This window comes from Bos grunniens, chromosome 10 (assembly GCF_055505025.1).
Source record: "Bos grunniens cultivar Pamir isolate PY7600 chromosome 10, Bosgru_T2T1.0, whole genome shotgun sequence".
NCBI lineage: Eukaryota > Metazoa > Chordata > Mammalia > Artiodactyla > Bovidae > Bos > Bos grunniens.
This window is the reverse complement of record NC_141174.1, coordinates 50,383,131-50,403,267: the sequence shown is the minus strand read 5'-3', so window position 1 is coordinate 50,403,267 and position 20,137 is coordinate 50,383,131. Positions and strand designations below refer to the sequence as shown.

General features: G+C 49.5%; 1 long non-coding RNA gene across 1 annotated transcript in view; it reads right to left on the bottom strand.

Moving 5' to 3' along the window:
- LOC147364504 (uncharacterized) overlaps positions 1 to 19,058 on the bottom strand; it is a 47,470-nt gene extending 28,412 nt beyond the window's left edge. Inside the window, exons 1-2 of the long non-coding RNA XR_015134606.1 lie at positions 18,739 to 19,058; positions 3,804 to 3,892 (exon numbers count right to left, since the gene is read on the bottom strand). This is a non-coding gene — a long non-coding RNA (uncharacterized LOC147364504). The remainder of the gene's footprint in view (positions 1 to 3,803; positions 3,893 to 18,738) is intronic.
- Between the last annotated feature and the right edge of the window lie 1,079 nt (positions 19,059 to 20,137).

Genomic DNA, 20,137 nt, shown 5'->3' with positions numbered 1-20,137 from the left:
GATGTGAGACCGTACACATACAACTGTGAGCACGGTGCGTGGGCCAAGAGAGGTGATCAGAATCAAGCACTCCTAGGCTATAGAGTCGGAGAAGGCAATGGCACCCCACTCCAGTACTCTTGCCTGGAAAATCCCATGGACGGAGGAGCCTGGTGGGCTGCAGTCCATGGGGTTGCTAAGAGTCGGACACAACTGAGCAACTTCACTTTGACTTTTCACTTTCATGCATTGGAGAAGGAAATGGCAACCCATTCCAGTGTTCTTGCCTGGAGAATCCCAGGGAAGGTGGAACCTGGTGGGCTTCCGTCTATGGGGTCGCACAGAGTCGGACACGATTGAAGAGACTTAGAAGCAGCAGCAGCAAGCTATAGAGTCCTCAGCGGTGATGCGTTCCTAAAGATTACTTAGCGTCCGTCTTCAGTGGCTGGAATGTAATCGTCTCTTGGTCATGTCCTACCTGCTCACTGACTGTGGCTAAGGTTGTGACAGACGTGTGTCTCAGCAGGTGGGTGACTGCTTGGAGCTCTGTGGCCACAGGTCAGAGCAGTGCCCACCACCTGACACTGGTCCCACTGAGTAGTAAATGGTGGGGCCAGTATCTCTGCAAACTCTGATGTGAGGCCAAACGGCAGCTGAAGTAACTAATCCCTCTAAGCCTTGGTTTCCTCATCTGTAAAATGAGGTTAATGTAACAAGGTGAGCTATTTAGTAAAACAAAACAAATTGGTCTTCGGGATTTGGTTTTGTTTCAGGGGTGTGGGCAGAGGATGGGAGTGTCGTTTGCTAAAGCTTTTGTTCTGAATTCTCAAAGGAAGAGTAAAGTGTCTTCTTTCCCTTGCCCTGTCTCCATTCTGGGAAGAAGAGGCCATTTTTGTGTTTACGAAAGGCTGAGCTCTCTCATCTACTCATCCCAGCTCTGCAAGTTAAGAACTGTTAGGTCCATGGGGAGAAGGTAGAGAGAGGAATCTGTGTGGTCCCAGAGGGAAGACGGATGAGATTGGACTTGAGTTGAAGAGGGGTGTCGAGCATGCCAGGATGAGGGGGGAACAGAGGTTGTGGTCTCAGCAAATGGGGAGGAGTCTGGTGGGGCCGGGGTGGCCATGGTTGTTCAGAGGGACGGGGCCTGAGGACCCCGGGGCTGAGCCAGGGACGAAAATGTCTGAAGAGCCGGACTCTCGGCCGTGCCATGGTGACCGGAGTCCCAGAGCTCCACTTTCTTGGACCCGAGGAGCAGAAAAGCTCCCCACACCCAACAGAAGGGGTTTCCTTTCAAGCCCGGGGGCTAGAAAACAAAAGGAAACTGCTCACTTTCGCACCTGAAGGTCACAGAGCAGATCCACAGCCCCTGCCACCAGGAGGGCCCAATGCCCCGCAACACGGCTCGGTGACCGCGGCTCCTTTCCTGGCCACGACGGGTTCGTGTTACAGACTCTGAACATGGAGGCCCCATATACAAGAAGATGCGCACTCAGAGAAGAATTTTTACAATCCACTTACTGAGGCACTGCCAGCAGAAGGCACTTTTTCAGAATCAAGAAATTCTGGCCCCAGGGCCCATATTTTTGGTGAGAATGTGGCTAGTCAACATGCATCCTCTGGACTGCTCTGGATCAGGATTTTCTCCTACCAAGGAGAAAAATGTCCTCCTAGTCAGGGAGAGGAGCTGGAGCCATGTCTGGGGGGTCAGCTCACAACAGAGGTGTCTGTCACTTCACGGGGAAGCCGCCTCCCCCTGACATCAGTCAGAAGGGTCAGTGCCACCCGCCCCCCCCAGGACTCAAGAGAACTGTGGAGATGGGCCCTGGATGGCGGGGCTTCCCTCCTTGCCGTAGAGGGGCTTGAGGCAGCTCCTGGGGGCTTGGGCCAGCCTTCCTGCCCTTTTACTCTCAGAGCCTCAGCCACACACCCACATCCTAGCCCAGAGCTCTCTGAGCCCCTCCACTCTAGTAGGAAGTGTGCTGTGGTGGGGGGAGGGGCAACGGCCTCCGCCAGCTCCCCAGCCCCTGATGTCCCCAACTAAGGCCCCAGTGCACCCCAAAGTGTCCCAGAAGAAAAGTGAACTCTATCTCAGAAACACTGAAAAAGCACTCAAGAATGTGAACTCACCTTTGTAACTTGGTAAACAAGCATCAGTAACCTCAGATATGCAGATGACACCACCCTTATGGCAGAAAGTGAAGAGGAACTCAAAAGCCTCTTGAGGAAAGTGAAACAGAAGAGTGAAAAAGTTGGCTTAAAGCTCAACATTCAGAAAACGAAGATCATGGCATCTGGTCCCATCACTTCATGGGAAATAGATGGGGAAACAATGGAAACAGTGGCAGACTTTATTTTTGGGGGGCTTCAAAATCACTGCAGATGGTGATTGCAGCCATGAAATTAAAAGACGCTTACTCCTTGGAAGGAAAGTCATGACCAACCTAGACAGCATATTCAAAAGCAGAGACATTACTTTGCCAACAAAGGTTCGTCTAGTCAAGGCTATGGTTTTTCCAGTGGTCATGTATGGATGTGAGAGTTGGACTGTGAAGAAAGCTGAGCACCGAAATATTGATGCTTTTGAACTGTGGTGTTGGAGAAGACTCTTGAGAGTCCCTTGGACTGCAAGGAGATCCAACCAGTCCATTCTAAAGGAGATCAGCCCTAGGATTACTTTGGAAGGAATGATGCTAAAGCTGAAACTCCAGTACTTTGGCCACCTCACGCGAAGACTCGACTCATTAGAAAAGACTCTGATGCTGGGAGGGATTGGGGGGAGGAAGAAAAGGGGACAACAGAGGATGAGATGGTTGGATGGCATCACCAACTCGATGGACATGAGTTTGAGTGAACTCCAGGAGTTGGTGATGGACAGGGAGGCCTGGCGTGCTGCGATTCATGGGGTCGCAAAGAGTTGAACATGACTGAGTGACTGAACTGAACTGAACTGAAACAAGTATAGCTCTGTTTCTTCTGCAACACATTTTTTACCCCCAGGAACTGAGAACAAAGGATAGTTGTGAGAATCATGTTAGGAGAGGATCCCCACTCTCCCTACTTATCTTGGGCAGGCTGGGCTCTTGTCTGTGAAGCCCCATGGCCAGGCCAGCCCTCCCCAGGGCTGCTGAACTTGCAGGACCAGACATGGCCTCTCTCCTTGCTCCAGGCCTGGCCCTGGAGATCCACAGGCCTCAGTCCCGTGGGGTCCTACAGTCCTTGTGGGGGCTGAGCGCCACAAGGAAGGTGTGGACTTGGCAGGCCTCCCCTGGGTGCCTCCCAAACTCCAGCCTACCCCGCAGACTGCAGGGTGGGGAGGTGAGGGACAGCCCCGCCATTTGCTGGGCCTGTTCTTCCTCCAGTCGCCAGGATCCCAAGCCCTTCCCCACAGTGGCCCTCCCTGAGGGCTTCTAGCATCGTCCTATTATCCTATGACTCACAGGACAAACTCTGAAAGAGAGCTCCCTTTTGACAAATGAAGAAACTGAAGAACAGAGAGGTTATGGGATTTGCTGCAAATCACACAGCAAGTTAGTGGCAGAACTGGGATGGTTCCTCTGCCCCCCGGACCACAGGCTCTGGCACAGTGATTCTCAGCGCCTGTAGCCTGTTAGAATCACCTGGGGGCGCTCTAACCTTCCCCTGCCTCTGCCAAGGCCCTGCCCATGAAATCGGACCATCTGGGGCAGCTGCGGGGGGGTTGGCAGTTGTAAAATTGCCCCTAGTGGTTTCCTGTGCATCCGGAGTGGAGACCCCTCTAGATTCAGGATGGGCTTCCATCCTGGCTCCAGGTTGTGTGGCTGTGTGATCCTAAGAAAGTAACTTACCATTCTGAGTCCTATGAGCAAACTGCTACAGAATGATGCCCATCTTCCTGAGGAAGGGCAAACAGATGGCTCAGGATCCTGGAGCTCCCCTGGAGACCAAAAAACAGGCGCTGTGAGATATGATAGAATATGGAGAGATTTTTTATAAGCTTGGTGGACTGTGGTTATTAGATTCAAAAGAATGGTTTTCTGGGACTTCCCTGGTTAAGAATTTGCCTGCTGAAGAGCGGACATGGGTTCGATCCCTGCTCTAGGAAAACTCCACACGCTGCAGGGCAACTAAGCCCACGTGCCACAACTACTGAGCCCGTGCTCTAGAGCCTGCATGCTGCAACTACCGAAGCACACACATCTGGAGCCCGTGCTCCGCAGCAAGAGAAGCCACTGCGTGAGAAGTCTGTGCATCACAGCAGAGTAGCCCCCACTGCTGCAACTAGAGGAAAGTCCACACAGCTACAAAGACCCAGTGGAGCCAAACTTAAATTAAAAAGAATGGTTTTTGTTTGTACAGGAATCATTTAAAAGGGGTGGGGGGTGATGGCCGTTCTTTACTAGAAGCATATTTGGAATAAGCCTGTCCCTATAGAAACCTATTTTGAGCAGTCTGGCCACAGCACAGTGGCGGGCACACAGTAGGTCCTCAGTGAATGTTGGCTTAGTGGATGCAGATGGGGAGGGAGGCTGGTGGTCTTTGAACACACCCTGCTGTTAACAGCCATTAGGCCTCCCGTGGAGGACCACTGAGTCCAGGCCAGGTCGGTGAGCGCAGCCACGCTCACAGAACCGCAGTCTCTCGGGCCTGCCACTCCCTGTGGGACAGGGAAGCGTCTCCACGTGCCGGGACAGCTAAGGCAGCATTGACTTTGTGGCTCAGAGAAGGTCAGAGGATCATTTTCTTGGGGAAAAATTATTCATTAAAGCAGGTCTTTCCCTCTTAGCAAAAAATAAACAAGTAATTTCCTCCAGCAGTCTTAGCCAACATTTTTTGGCAAATCATCACTGGACAGGGAGACCTGAGGGGCATGAGTGATCACTGTGGCAAAGGGTCAGCTGAAGAGCAAAACAGCAGGCAGTACGGAGTTGCTGTGGGCTCTTGAGTAAAGGAGGGGCCTGGTAAACCAGGGCAAGAGGGCGGATGGGAGAGCCTGGGAAAGCAGAACCTCAGTACGCCGCTAGGGCCTTGGCTCCCTGACTGTAGGAAATCACGAGCCTGTCATCATGTGGGCCTCCGGCCTCTCTGACAGCTCCAGACTTCCACCCCAAGACCCCACCACCCCATTCCCAGTGCCTCGCCTCATGGTTTCTCTTACAGACAAGTTGCTGAGCATAAGACAATGTGTGCCTACCCAGCCATGGGCTATCCCATTTCTTGTGCATCACGCCTTGGGGCCACCTCCAAGATGAGGCACCTCTTCATCTTGGAAGACCCTGTGAATAGTGGCAATTGTCATCTTTCTAGGAAACCTGTGCTCCCCTCTGGTATTCTACCAGTACTAGAACACTGGTAATAATTACAGAAAACCATCACCCACATGACTCGAGTCCATCCAGGTCCTCACCCTGGCCTCACCTTGGTCACTCTTCTCTTCCCTACCCTTCTCCAGTGCACTGGCCTGATGTTATCCTTGAAACTGAGAGGCAGGTTCCTACCTCAGGACAGTTGCACATGCGATTCCAAGTCCCTGGGACTCTCTTCCCCTTGGTTTCCTCAGGGGTCCCTCCCTGATTTCATTCAGGTCACTGATGAAACAGCACCCAGCTCCCACCTGCCCTCTCTTCCTCTTGATTTGTTCACCTACCACTCCTGACATAGATGTTTCTTTGTCTCTTTTTTTTATCTCCAGCCATCCCTCTCTCTGCCTTGTTTATGAGCTTGTGGAAGCAGGGACTTGGTTTTATCACCATTTTCTCTCCAGAGCTTATTGCTAGCTGTACCATCAAAGGCACGCAGAGGACCTTCTGTGGAGTGACCACCACCAGGGCAGGCACCGGAGAGTCACCCAGCTCTACATGAGGACCTTGGTAAACATCGACCCTCTAAAACCCAGAGGCAGAAGTGGTGACCTTGAGGGTCCTTGCAGCTCCAGGCTTCATGGCTCAGTGGGAAGTCTGTCCAGCCCCCTGGATCTTTGCATGACGACTCCTTTCTTTAGGACACAGGCCCTGGTACCTCTGCAGTGTGAAAAATGCCTTATTCTCATGGTTATAAGGGCCTTCTGCCTCTCCTTATTTGCTGCTCATGACCCGAGGTCCTGGTTGCCTGTGTCTACCTGCCGGCCCCTCTCAGCACACCCCTTGCATTATTTCTTCTCCAGCACTTTCCTCTCCCCCCAACCGCCCCTCTTCTATATTTGTTTACTTGCTGAGAGTCTGCTCTTTCTATCCAGAGCAGAGCTGCTCCTCATAAATATAATACAAGCCACACATATGAGCCATGTAATTGATTTTACATGTTCCAACAGCTATGTTAAAAAAAGAAAAAACAGGAAATACTATTTTTAAAAACATTTTTTCTTTAATCTACTATATCCCCCAAATACACGATCTCAACATGTGATCCACATAAAGTATAGGGTATTTTACATTCCTTGTTTCTTACCAAGTCTTGGGAATTCTGTGTGTATTTTACACTCACGGCGCATCTCTACTCAGATTTAGCCACACTTTCGGTGCTCAGAGGCACACCCAGGGGGCAGGGACCTGAGCTCTCCTGCTTGCACTGGGCCCCGAGGCCCAGGGAGGAGCTCACAGGATGCAGAGCAGGTGCTCAGAACAGTCCTACCGAAGAGGGAAAGTAAATGTCAATGTGAGGGTCAGTCACTGGGTGTCCCCAGAGCAGGGGCCAGTGGAACAGATGCATCTGTTCGTGTGTGTGTGTGTGTGTGTGTGTGTGTGTGTGTGACCTGGGTGTGTGCGCCTGTGCCAGAGAGACTTTGGGGCTCTGGGATCAGACCTAGCTCGGGTCAGTCCCTCCTCTGGCACTTCCTTTGGGCTTTGGCTTTCTTTTCTGTGAAAGTGAGAACAGAGGTATCCTCTTACCACATAGTATAGTTGGAAGGATTAAACTGATAAAAAGGACCTCCCTGGTGCTCAGTAGTAAAGAATCTGCCTGCCAAGCAGGAGATGCAGGTTCAATCCCTGATCTGGGGAGATCCCACATGACGCAGAGCAATGAAGCCCCATTCGCCACAACTACTGAGGCTGTGCTCTAGAGCCTGGGAGCCGCAACTACTGAGCCCATGTGCCCCAAAGCTTGTGCTCCACCGCAATAGAAGCCACTGCAGTGAAAAGCCCACACAATTCAGCTAGAGAGTAGCCCCTGATCACCGCAATAGGAGAAAGCCTGCACACAGCGATGAAGACCCAGCACAGTCAAAAATAAATCAAAGTATATAAAAAAAGATAAATAGTGCATGTAAAAGCATAGGCCACTGACCCATGACTTCATGGAAAATAGGTGGGAAAAAATGGAAACAGTGGCATGTTTTATTTTCTTGGGCTCCAAAATCACTGAGGACAGTGATTGCAGTCATGAAATTGAAAGATGCTCCTCGAAAAAAAGGTTTGACAAACCTAGACAGCATATTAAAAGGTAGAGACATCACTTTGCCAACAAAGGTCATAGTCAAAGCTATGGTTTTTCTAGTAGTCATGTATGGATGTGACATGAGAGTTGGACTGTAAAGAAGGCTGAGCACCAAAGAATTGATGCTTTCAAACTGTGGTGCTGGAGAAGACTCTTGAGAGTCCCTTGGACTGCAAGATCAAACCAGTCAATCCTAAAGGAAATCAACCTTGAATATTCACTGATGCTGAAGCTGAAGCTCCAATAGTTTGGCCACCTGATGTGAAGAACTGACTCATTGGAAAAGACCCTGATGCTGGGCAAGATAGAAGGCAGGAGAAGAAGGGGATGGCAGAGGCTGAGATGACTGGATGACATCACCGACTCAATGGACATGAGTTTGATCAAGCTCTGGGAGATGGTGAAGGACAGGGAAGCCTGGAGTGCTACAGTCCATGGAGTTGCAAAGAGTCAGATACAATTTAGCGACTGAACAACAACTGACCCGGTAAACAGAAATTTCCTTTTCTTCCTTTCTTTTCCTTTCTTCCTTCTTTCCCAGCTCACAGGGCTGTTGTGAAAATCAAATGAGATAATACCCTGATGAAGCACAGAGAACTCCAGTGATGCTGTCTGTGTGATCATCACTGCAGTGGCGCCCGCATCACTCAGTTATTCAGTGGTTGCCCCACAGACATGAGGGCCTTAGCACACATTCCCTGCTGAATCGCAGCCCCTGGCATGCCACCTATACTGACTTAACAGGTGCTCAGTGTAAATATTTAATACAAGAATGGATGGATGCTGGGGAGGTTGCAACTTCTGCAGCTTCCAGAAGCCACAGGAAGGCTCCACCTGTGGGGGACCCACGAGGCTACACCATCCTGGGGCCCCGGTCTGTGAGCTCCATCCCACCTGTGTCCCCAGACCTGGGCAGTGGTTTGGGGGAGTACAATTGCCAGGGAAACTCACCCACCCTGCTTGAAGGGAGGCAGCGCCTGTCCTTCATTCTTGGAACATTTCTGAGGGGAGAGAGGCCTCGGGCGTTGGCTGTTTGTCTTTGGAAATGAGTAAAAGGCATCACCCAGATTTGTTTCTAAAATGGGCCTGGAAAATGTTCAGGGGAAGATTTATTTTTGCAAGCAGGCTTCTGCCAGACAGAGATTGTATCTTCTGGGAAAATGTCCTGGCTGATGAGAGAAGAGCCGAGAAGCAAGGCTGGGTGTTGAGGTCCAGGCTGTGGCTGGACGGGGTTGGGGACCCAGCCTAGGGAGGGTGGTTCGGGCTGTACAGGGCTTGGCCCAAGCATGGAGGAGCCCCCTCTCACTGCAGGGAATGGGGCCACCCCTGCTGCTCCCATAGCTGCCCCACAGCTCTTCTGCAAAGTCCAGTAGAGCCTGGATCACAGGGCACCTGGTCTCAAAACGTACTAGGAGAGTCTCTATCAAGACCCCGTGGTCCCTGCTGTCTGAGGCTGAGCTCCACGACACCCACAGTGTCCCAGAGGATCTAGAGGGGGACCGCTAGGCTGGGATGAGCTCCTTGGGCAGAGGTTCTTCCTTCTGTGTTAGGAGGGAGCCAGCTATAGAATAGAAGGTGGTACCTAGGGGTTTCAAGTCTCCAAGGGCTCCATCAATACCCACGGGGGTGACCGGATTGAGTTCAGGCACCTCCTAGTAGCTCCAAATGAAAACTACTTATGTCAGGGCGGCCCGGGGAGAGGAGCCTGGCAGAGCAGCCAGCAGCCCCGCGAAACACTCCTTTCCCGTGCCCCACCTCCCTGGGCCTGCCATCTTCCACAGCCCTTCTGGATATGGGGATGTAGGGGGTGCATGGAGGGGAGAGGCTTTACCCAGGTTCTTGCCCACATCTGGGGAGCCTGATGTGTGTGTGTGCCTTTGGCCAGGGGCTTCTCATCTGTTCATCAGGATCTGGACCCCATAATCCATGGACCCTCAGGCTTCACAGAGGCTGCAGAGGCTCCCCAACCCCCACGCTGCGGTCCTCACTGCCCCTGGGCAAACCCTATAACCTCCGCTTCCCTCCCTTCCTCCCAACCATGTGTCCTCCTTGGCTTTTCACACAGTCCTGCTTCCCACCCACCCTTTGCTCTGGGAAGGCAGGGAGGGGGGTCTGTAAGCTATTTTCAAGATTTCAAAAAAGCCCAAAGGAAATCATACATTTACCTCAATGAGGTTCCCAGACTAAATAAAACATTAAGTTTATTTGCTTTGGGCTGGAGTCATATCAACTCAGTGTGGTAACAGTGGTTATCTTGACTGATCAGAAGCACTAATTGGCAGTTATATGTCTTTGATGAATAAAACTCAAAGGAACAAATTATTATTCAATAAATGTAGTTTGTTGGGTAGATAAAAGCTTTCAAAGCACAGAATCCCTTGAGGAAATAACTAAAAAGGATCTTTCTGGTGAAAGGGGTGAGGACCTCTGATCTACATGAATGTCATATTTTCATTAAAGCACAGCACACACATTTTTCCATAGGCCTTTGATGCCAGAGTTCTCATTAGTGAATTTTGACTCCACAGAATTTCTACAAATAATACATTGTTCATGCCAGCTTTTCCCAAAGCGTAGTTCCCCAGACCCTGCTAATAGGTATTCCTTGGGAGTTCATAGGAAAGGGTCCATGATCAAAAAGGTTTTGGGGAAAACTAGCTAAGCAATGTTAAGCTATTTATTATGGAATTTTTCAGAGCTCTCAATAGGTAATATGAACTGATAATCTCTGAGAGGGACACAGAGTATGGTGCATTCCTGGTCATTGGCCAGGAATCTGATTTTTTAGAATTTTTTAAATTTATTGTAATTGGAGGATAATTACTTTACAATATTGTGTTGGCCTCTGCCATACATCAGCATGAATCAGCCACAGGCATACAGGTGTCCCCTCCCTCCTGAACCCTCCTCCCCACCCCATCCCTCCAGGATGTCACAGAGCACCAACTTTGGGTTCCCTGCGTCATATTTCACCTATGGTAATGTGTATGTCTTAACGCTATTCTCTCAAATCATCCCATCTTCTCTTTCCTCCACTGTGTCCAAAATTTTGTTCTTTATGTCTCTGTCTCCTTTGTTGCCCTGCACATAGGATCATGGGTACCATCTTTCTGGATTCCATATACATGCATTAATAAATGGTATTTGTCTTTTTCCTTCTGACTTACTTCTTTCTGTATAATAGGCTCTAGGTAGGATCTGCTTTTTTGAGGTACATTCCCAAGTAAGTGTTCCACAGAGCACACTTTGGAACCCAGGAGTTTATGATGACAAAGGTGACCCAAGAGTCCCCTGACAGCCACAGGGACAGACAAAAATAAAGAGAAACATGGATGGAGAGACACTGGAGGTGGACTTGCTTGGTGGTCTAGTGGTTAAGAATCTGCCTTCCAATGCAAGGAATGTGAGTTCAAGCCCTGGTCAGGGAGCTAAGACGCCACATGGGCCAAAAAAATCAAAACATAAAACAAGCAACATTGTAACAAATTCAATCAAGACTTAAAAAAAAAGAAAGACCTGCTAGAAGAGCCAGACACAACTGAGCGACTTCACTTTCAATTTTCACTTTCATGCACTGGAGAAGGAAATGGCAACCCACTCCAGTGTTCTTGCCTGGAGAATCCCAGGGGCGGTGGAGCCTGGTGGGCTGCTGTCTATGGGGTTGCACAGAGTCGGACACGACTGAAGCAACTTAGCAGCAGCAGAGAAAATATGGTTTTATCAGTTAATCAAAATAATGCAAATTCTTTGTAGTAAAACCAGGAAAATGCACAAAATTATGAAAGTTCATTTAAAATTTAATTCCTCATACTTCCACCATCCAAAGATGTTCATTACCTTAATATTTTGTTAATTTTCCTTGTAACTTTTTCTTGAAATATACATGCGTGTATATTATACATAGTGAACTAAAAGTGAAAGTGAAGTCTCTCAGTCATGTTCAACTCTTTGCGACCCCGTGGACTGTAGCCCACCAGTCTCCTGCTGCTGCTGCTAAGTCACTTCAGTCGTGTCCAACTCTGTGTGACCCCACAGACGGCAGCCCACCAGGCTCAGCCGTCCCTGGGATTCTCCAGGCAAGAACACTGGAGTGGGTTGCCATTCCCTTCTACAGGGGATCTTCCTGACCCAGGGATAGAACCCAGGTCTCCTGCATTGCAGGCAGATTCTTGTGTATACATAGAGTGAACATTCCATCTTACATACACAGCAATAAAAAGAAAAAAAGAGAGAGAAAGAGACAGTGGAGGGCAGGAGATGGGGAGTGGACATCATGGTGGGTGGGATGCAGATGTCAAGGGCAGCACTTCTGTGATCATCTCTCTGCTCTCCTCCTGCTCCCTCTGCAGAATGGAGATGGGGGACAAGGACAAAACAGGGGTGGCTGACGGGCTGTGCTACACCAGGGCCCTGGATTCAAAGGAAGAGCAAAAGTAGCTTGGGAAACCTTCGCTTAGCTTGATTTCCAGCCCTCATCATCTTTTCTCTTGTGAAAGCAGCAGGAAGTGGAGAGTTTTTGAGAAGTACGTCAACAGCCTTCAGTGAATGATCCTATCTGACGCCTCATCTCTGCAGGCGCTCAGCGTTCCCTCTTGCTTCCTCTGGGCCCACCCCCAGCACCTCCCAGCAGAGAACACGAAGCCACCTCTAGGCTTGTTGGCAGCACACGTGACGTGATGCTCAGTGCGCAGTCACAGTGTGGCTGGGTGACACATCCAGACGCAACTGGAGAATTAGGGGCCACAGCCAGATGTTCCCCCCACCCCACAACTCCAAATGTGAAGACTCTAGAACCACACAGAGAAGGCCAGTGTGGATGGGGAGACAGCCTTGTGAAGGCTCCTCCAGGAAAATCCACAGACAGGTGGCTAAAACTGCTTTTTGCACCTCCTTTGCAAAGACAGTAAACAGAGCACCTAATCAGGAGAGAGGAGACAGTGACTTGCAGGCAGCTGAGTGGGGAAGGAACGCGGAAAGAAGGAAAAAGGAAAAGAATCCATTTTCAGCTCCTACAATATGCCAAGTCTGAACTTCCCTGGTGGTCCAGCGATTAAGAACCCACCTGCCAATGCAGGGAATATGGATTCAATCCCTGGTCCGGGAAGATTCCACATGCCTTGGGGCAACTAAGCCCATGCATCACAACTACTGAGCCCATGCACCCTAAAACCCAGGCTCTGCAAGGAGAAGCCACCGCAATGAGAAGCCTGCACACCACAGATAGAGAGTAGCCTCCGCTCACCACAACTAGAGAAAGCCCTCACACAGCAACGAAGACAACACAACCCAAAATAAATAAATTAAATGCCATGTTCTTCACCTATGTTCTTTTATTTCATCCTCACAGATTCCTGATAAAGTAGATGTATTACCTCCATTTTACAAATAAGAAAGCCAAAGCTCAGTAAGATTGCGGGATAATTAATAAATGATCTGTAGCCCAAAGTCCCACAAGCTGCCCCATGCTCAGCTGCCTCTAGGAATTCAGGAGACTTGACTTGGTGTAAGGAAAGTGGTTGCCCAGCCAAGAATTCAAAAAGAAGACTCTGGAAGACGCACTGAGAAACTGTGAGGAAGACAGTTTCAGGAGGAAGCCGAGAGGTTCATCCCTGTCTCTTGCTTCCCCAGTGTCAGGGGCAGAGAGTGTGAGGCAGTGACGAATGAGCAAGAAGGCCAGGCCGACCCCCAAGGAGCTGGCCAGAGAAGAGACCACTGGCCACTGGACTGTGACGTTTGAACCGCTACAGGCTCAAAAGCAAGAACGTGCTGGATGAATTCCTAAATCTGTGATTGGAAATGACTGAAAAGTTTCATCAGAATCTAGAAATGATCTCCATTTGTGCTTTCTGTTTGTGTAGAACTTTGAATTTTTCATGGAAATTTCAAGAGTACACTGGGAGGTAAGCAAGTCATTAGTGTTTCCATCTGACAGATAAGGAAAGGAGGGCTCGGAGAAGTAGGAGGGGGAGGGCACCCTTTATGCCTGACAACTGTGAATGCAAACTCCTTACTTTTCTACATCTCTAGATGCAGTACAACGTCTAACCAAGAAACACCTCTAAGGTGAGCCATTCAGAGACTTGAACTGCAGCTATTAATCACATCTGTTGTTATTAATGAGCACAAGAACCAGACTTTGAGCCTCCTGGCACCGAGTCACATGCGCCCTTCCTGCCATCCCTTTTCTAGATTTAACATAAGGAGTCACCGTCTACAGATTTCTAAGGTTTTACACACCAAAATGGCACCCTGTTTCTGCAAATACTTTCTGGTGTACTTCGTGGTGGTCACCAAAAGTCACACAGGCCACGGTGCAGTGACTTCATGGCCAAGCTATCTGCAGCCCAGGCAGTGTCTGGAAATTACCCAGCGGTCTTCTGGAACCAGAAGCAGATAACTGTTTAGTAAATGAGCCCCCAGCATTAACGGGAAATTTAATGCCACTCCTTCTTCCCAGTGACCTCATTTGTTGAGTCAGACTTAATTCTATCACAATCCTCTGAGCTTGAGGATCCAAGTCACTGCCTGGCGTGCTTCAGAGGCATTCTCAGGCTGGGTACTGCACTTCATCGTCTTAAGGGATGGGAAAAAATTCTGTCAATCAACACTTGCAGGGTTTCAATGCTATATCCATTTGGCTGTGCCTCTTGCCCTTGTTTTTTACACAGCAAATTTAGCCAGGTACTTTGGAATGTAGGCATTAATTCATCATTAATTTTTAGATAATGTTGTCATCAAATGTTGGTAGGGTTGAGTGAAACTGAAATATTATTCTTAGAAGACCATTCTAAAATCTCTGCTAGGGACAGGAAGCCGATTTTGGGCAGCTGAATTCAGGGGCTCAGGGCTTTCTGCTTGTTATAGACATGGTTTCCATGCCATGGGAACAGAGATGGGCTGATTATGAAGTTCATTATTATGTTCCCTTGGTGACAGAGACAATGGACATTTTGAGACAGGAATAGAGAGTTATGGAGTTATCAAGTCATGGGTTAAGATAAGGGAAAAAAACCAAGAAGAGTGTTAAAATAAATATGCCCGGTGGAGCCCACATCAGGTAAACAATTCTTTGTAATTAAGGAAGAAATTTAAAGCACAAGAGAAGAGAAAAGGGGCTTAGAGACAATTTCTGTCAGTGTGAGGTATTTCCAGGAAAGAATTAGGACAACCAGGGATTATTATTTTCTTAAGCATTTGATTGAAATCTCGGGACTTTTTATTCATCCTGCAGTTAGAAAATCAAGAGACGGGAGGCTCAACCTCCAGAGGGGGAAACCAAAGGCCAAAAATAAGCTGGAGGGACTGAAATTCCAGGGCAAAGTCAGTGGGAAGGAGGGGGCTATTCAGCCAACACGGTGAATAATCCTCTTTCTCCTTCTTAGCTTCATGTCTTGGCCACAGGGCACATCAGATATATATATATATATATATATATATATATATATATATATATTTTGGCTGCACCTCGTGGCTTGTAGGATCTTAGTTGTCAGACCAGGGATTGAACTCCAGCCCTGGCAGTGAAAGCGTTGAGTCCTAACCCCTGGACTACCAGGGAATATCTGACTTGGTAATTTCTGACATCAGATCATTTCTGACTCTGCAGTTTCCTTCTAGATTGCCCTCTCACAGGGGGTTAAGTTGAGCCTTGGCTCCTGCAGGCATGAGTTTCAGGGACCACTGTCTAAGGACAGGGCTCCATCTCTGCATCATAACAGAGTGAACGCCTCAGAACAAAGCCCATTCTTTGTCTTTACCAACAAACCCACACACAGTGGGTGCCAGTCTAGGTTCTTGAACCATACAGGCAGTTTAGCTCCCTGCCAGGTAAACAGACCTCACTAAAGTCTCCAGCACTTTAAAAAAAAAAAAAATAACACCTCTATTTTATCGTTGGGAATAAAAATATCTTGTCTATGTAGGAGTGTTCTCTTAAGCCCATACCATGGAGTATAACATACCATTAAAAAGAAAAAGGTCTTTATTTGCTCATGCAGAGGGAGTTTCAGGATGTATTTACTGCTCAGGGAGCCAAACAAGTGGCAGAGAACTGTATACGGTGTGATGCAACTTTTGTAAAACAGTGTGAATGTGTTTGAATGTGGCTTCCTAAGTGGCGCTAGTGGCAAAGAACCCGCCTGCCAATGCAGGAGACATAAGAGACACAGGTTCAACCCCTAGGTCAGGAAGATCCCCTGGAGGAGGGCAGGGAAACCCACTCCAGTATTCTCGCCTAGAGAATCCCATAGACAGAGGAGCCTGGCGGGCTACCGTCCACAGCGTCGCAAAGAGTCAGGGACAACTGAAGCAATTTAGCACACAGGCACACATGTTTGAAGGCACAAGGAGAAAAGGGCGGGTTTTCAGGTATAGTCTAGATAAAGGGACTGAGGGACATGAGAAAACATGTTTTGGGGAAAGCGCTAATCAACAAATACAAAAAGTGTATGTATTAGAGTAGTCATTATGGGTGTTCGTGTAGGAAGTAAAACGACAAATGAAAACAACTGGAAGTTCAACCTTGGAGTTTCACTCTAGCAGACACACCTACTGTCTATGAGATAAACAACAGGGCTTACTGTACAGCACAGGGACCCACATTCACTATCCTGTGATAAACCATATGGAAAAGAACGTGTATACAGATGTGTAACTGAATCACTTTGCTGTACACCAGGCACCAACACAATACTGTAAATCAACTATGCTTCAGTTAAAAAAAAGAAAAAGACAAAAAATAGTCATTGTGGTAACTATAATCCCTCCTGCCCACAGGTGCAGTGCGAGGTGGGGCAGGGGAGGCAGGCTTTCTCCTCCTCCCTCTCTTCCTGGCCTCCCCCACCTCTCCCTCTCCCTCCAGGAAACCTGGCCGGGTTGCTCTTTGCCCGGAGTCTGTCACACTGCTAGAGAGCCGGGGAGCCTTCAGAGAGGGCCGGTCTGAGTCTTTCTCCTGCATCCGTCCCTCCCAGGATCTTGTGAGCTAAGTGACTTCCCCAAGGTCACAAAATCTGTCACCATCTCCCCCGACCCCAAACAAGCCTCGCACCCAGTTCCCTCAACTCCAACTGCATTAAGTAGCTGGAGGAAATGAAGGTGGACAGGTTTTCCAACTGCTCTGCCATCTCTGCAGAGGGAACCCGAGTGAGCTGATGGCCGTGTCTGCCTGTCTAATATGCTGGGAGGCGCCTGCGGGCTCCCATCACCCTGTGGAGCTGGTTACAGGGAGCTCACTGCCTCTTCACTTTCCTGCCTGAAGGTGCCCCTGATCCGGAGGCAGCTAAAGCCCCGCTGACACCCACTCCTGGCCTAGGGATCACTTAGTACCATTACTCTTTCCAAATGTGCTGGAAAACTGGGCTGCCTGGGCTCTGCTAGCCTGAGCGCTACTGGCCTCCAGGCCTCCCTCTTATCTCACCCCCCAAATCTCTCTGACCCACCCCGACTCCTGAGGGCAGGTGTTCCTAGGGGCTGTGGGGGGCCCAGCTAGGCATGGCCTCCAGCCCTGTGCAGGCACAGAGTATGAGGAGAAGCCGGCCAGGTTGGGGTAGGAGGCTGACATCTGCGATTCACTCCCTTGCCCCCCAACACCCCATTGTTGCCCACGTTCTCATCTCAAAATGCCACCCTTTCTATCTGCTTGCACATGTCAGGAACTCGGGGCTCAATCTTGACACCTCCTCCTTCATCTCCAGGGGAGTCAACTGCCAGCCCCTGTCCATTCCAGCCCCCGCCCATTCCGGCCCCTGTCTATTCCGGCCCCCGCCCATTCCAGCCCCTGCCCAAGGTGCCCTCATCTCTCGGGTGCACCACTGCAGGGTCTCCTACTGGGCCCCTTCTTCCCTTTTGCCTCCCTCCAAAATAACTGAATGGGGATGTCAGGAGGGGAGGCCATGCTGCGGGTCCTTCTCAAGCTTCTCTGTGCTTCCAACACATCTGGGGCTACAAAGCACCACTCCAGGCCACCTTGCGCAGCAGCCAAGGTAACTGTTCTGAAACACATATTTGATCTGTCACTCCCCTCTTTAAACCCCTCCTAGGCTTTCCAGATGGTTCCCCTGATCAAGACAACACCCTCCACCCAGCCCTCTGTCCCCTCATGCTCCCCACCCCCAACACCCCACCCCTGATGTCTCTAGAAGTCCTCCCCTCACCCTGGCCTTCTTCCAGCCCCCTCATCCTTTATACCTCCTTCAGCCAGAATCAGCACATGGTCTTCCCTCCAGAGAACATCTCCTTCTGCCTCCCACCCTCTCCTCCTCCCAGACATCAGACAAGATCTCTGGAAACTCTTTCTTCTTCCTCTTCACACCTCTGTTTGCAGTTACGCACGCCTCAGCTTGATTCTTTGATTAATGTCTCCCTTTCCACACCAGGAAGGCAGAACTATGTCCAAATCTGTCATTGTCAGAGCACATGCTAATCATTCAGGAATATCTGATGGACTGAATGACTAAATAATCACAACACTCATTCAGGTGAAGGCAGTAATGGCGGATACAGACTTGGAAAGATTACGAGGCCAAGCTCAGAATTTTAGGAGGGGTGCCCGAAGAACGAGGCATCTTAACTGAGAGCTAAAGTACTAGCTGGACTTTCTCTGGCCAGGGTACTGGGGCAGGTGGAGGCAACCTCTGCATAGAGGGTGCAGACAAGGCTGTGAAACAGGTAATCCATAGGAAGTAGCGAACGGGAGACCAGACTGGGAAGATGAGCTATGACAGATCACGCAGAGCCTTGAGCTCCAAGCTAAGGGGTGTGGGCTTGATGCTGTGGGCCACGAGGAATCTTTGAACAGAAAGTTTAGCGTGGAGAGGCCCTCACTAGTATTTCCAGCACGGGGGCAGTATACAAGCATGTCATCATGGGAAGGGATCTGAGCTCATTCAAGCTCAGCCCTTTTATTTAGCAGGTGAGAAAGCTGAAGCCCTGGGCTTCCCTGATGGCTCAGATCATAAAGAATCTGCCTGTAATGCAGAGACCTGGGTTTGATCCCTGGGTTGGAAGATCCCCTGGAGCAGGGAATGGTTACCCACTCCAGTATACTTGCCTGGAGAATCCCATGGACAGAGGAGCCTGGAGAGCTACCATCTGTGAGGTCACAATGGAGTTGCACACAACTGAGCAACTAACAGCTGAAGCCCAGAGAGGGAAAGTGACTTCCTCAAGGTCACACAGCTGACTCCCAGTGGAATGCTTTTTCGAAAAGAAAAGGATTGTTTCCATCACATGTCAGTCTAATTTCAGTTCAGTTCAGTCACTCAGTCGTGTCCGACTCTTTGTGACCTCATGAACTGCAGCACACCAGGCCTCCCTGTCCATCACCAACTCCCAGAGCTTACTCAAACTCACGTCCATTGAGTCGGTGATGCCATCCAACCATCTCATCCTCTGTCGTCTCCTTCTCTTCCCACCTTCAATCTTTCCCAGCACCAAGGTCTTCTCAGATGAGTTAGTTCTTCACATCAGGTGGCCAAAGTATTGGAGTTTCAGCCTCAGCATCAGTTCTTCCAATGAATACCCAAGACTGATCTCCTTTAGGATGGACTGGTTGGATTTCCTTGCAGTCCAAGGGACTTTCAAGAGTCTTCTTCAACACCACAGCTCAAAAGCATCAATTCTTCGGCACTCAGCTTTCTTTATAGTCCAGCTCTCATGACTACTGGAAAAGACTAGAAAAGAAAAACACTGAAGAAAGTATAACTTCAGCCCCTTATTATTTCTTTACTTGGTTCCACCAACCAATCTCCTTTCCTTTGTCAATTATTAGACAATGTGTGTGTTCATAAAAGCATTCCTCCCAGTTCTTGCTCTGCTGGCCATAGCGTAGAAAGCCTGGCTTCCGGGACTAGCTCTGCCACTTACACACAGTGGGGCCTTGGGTCATTCCCTCCCCTCTTGTGGACACTTAGTTTCCAGTTGGCGCTGTTAACGGCAGACTTTTCAGAGAGTCAGTACAGGAAAGGCCCTCTGCTGGGCCAGTTAGATGGGGATGAAAGTTCAAGGGCCCTGTGGCACCCTCAAGCTAATAACTTTGTCCAGCCAGCAAGGCCCAGAAATGGCCATGAACACACTTTCTGAGACCCTGACAGTAACTCCCTGGTGAGCCCAGCTGGGTATTTCTAACATTCTTTTTTAACACCTGCCCTTAGATGTTTCAAAGAGGCAAATGAGGTGTGGGGCACCAGCTAGAACTCTGTGTGCAGAATGAGGTTCTCTGAGGGAGTGGCTGGCGGGCCCCGAGCCTGCACAAGGATCCAAGAGGAAAGAGAAAAAGTACAGAAACTGAAGCCAGTCTTCATTCCTCTTCTAAACCCTGTTACATCATACCTCCCCAAGGACCAACTCTGTTCCTCCTCAAAGAACTGTGAATCATCCTTTTTTTTTTCTGAAAACAGTTCCTCTACAAATTCAGGAATCCCCATAGCAACCACTTTATGTCCTTGGAGCCCTAGGAAGGAAGTAGAGAGGGAGCCCTCTCCACTACATAAGTAGGCCTATATATAGACGAGGCCTCTCATCTATATAAGCCTGAGAGACCAAGAAATTGGCTTAATCTTCAGCCTTCAGCTTAGGTGAAGGCTGAGCGGAGCCTCTGAGAGGAAACAATAATCAGAGCTGTCCAAGTGCAAGCCAGACCCACAGGCATCTGAGGAAACGTGGGAAGCACGGAGTGGGGCGGGCTGCTCTGAGGTCTGCAGGCGGGGGAGCCCAGGCCATCTGCTGTCCTTGGCGGCTGGGCCTTGGCTGC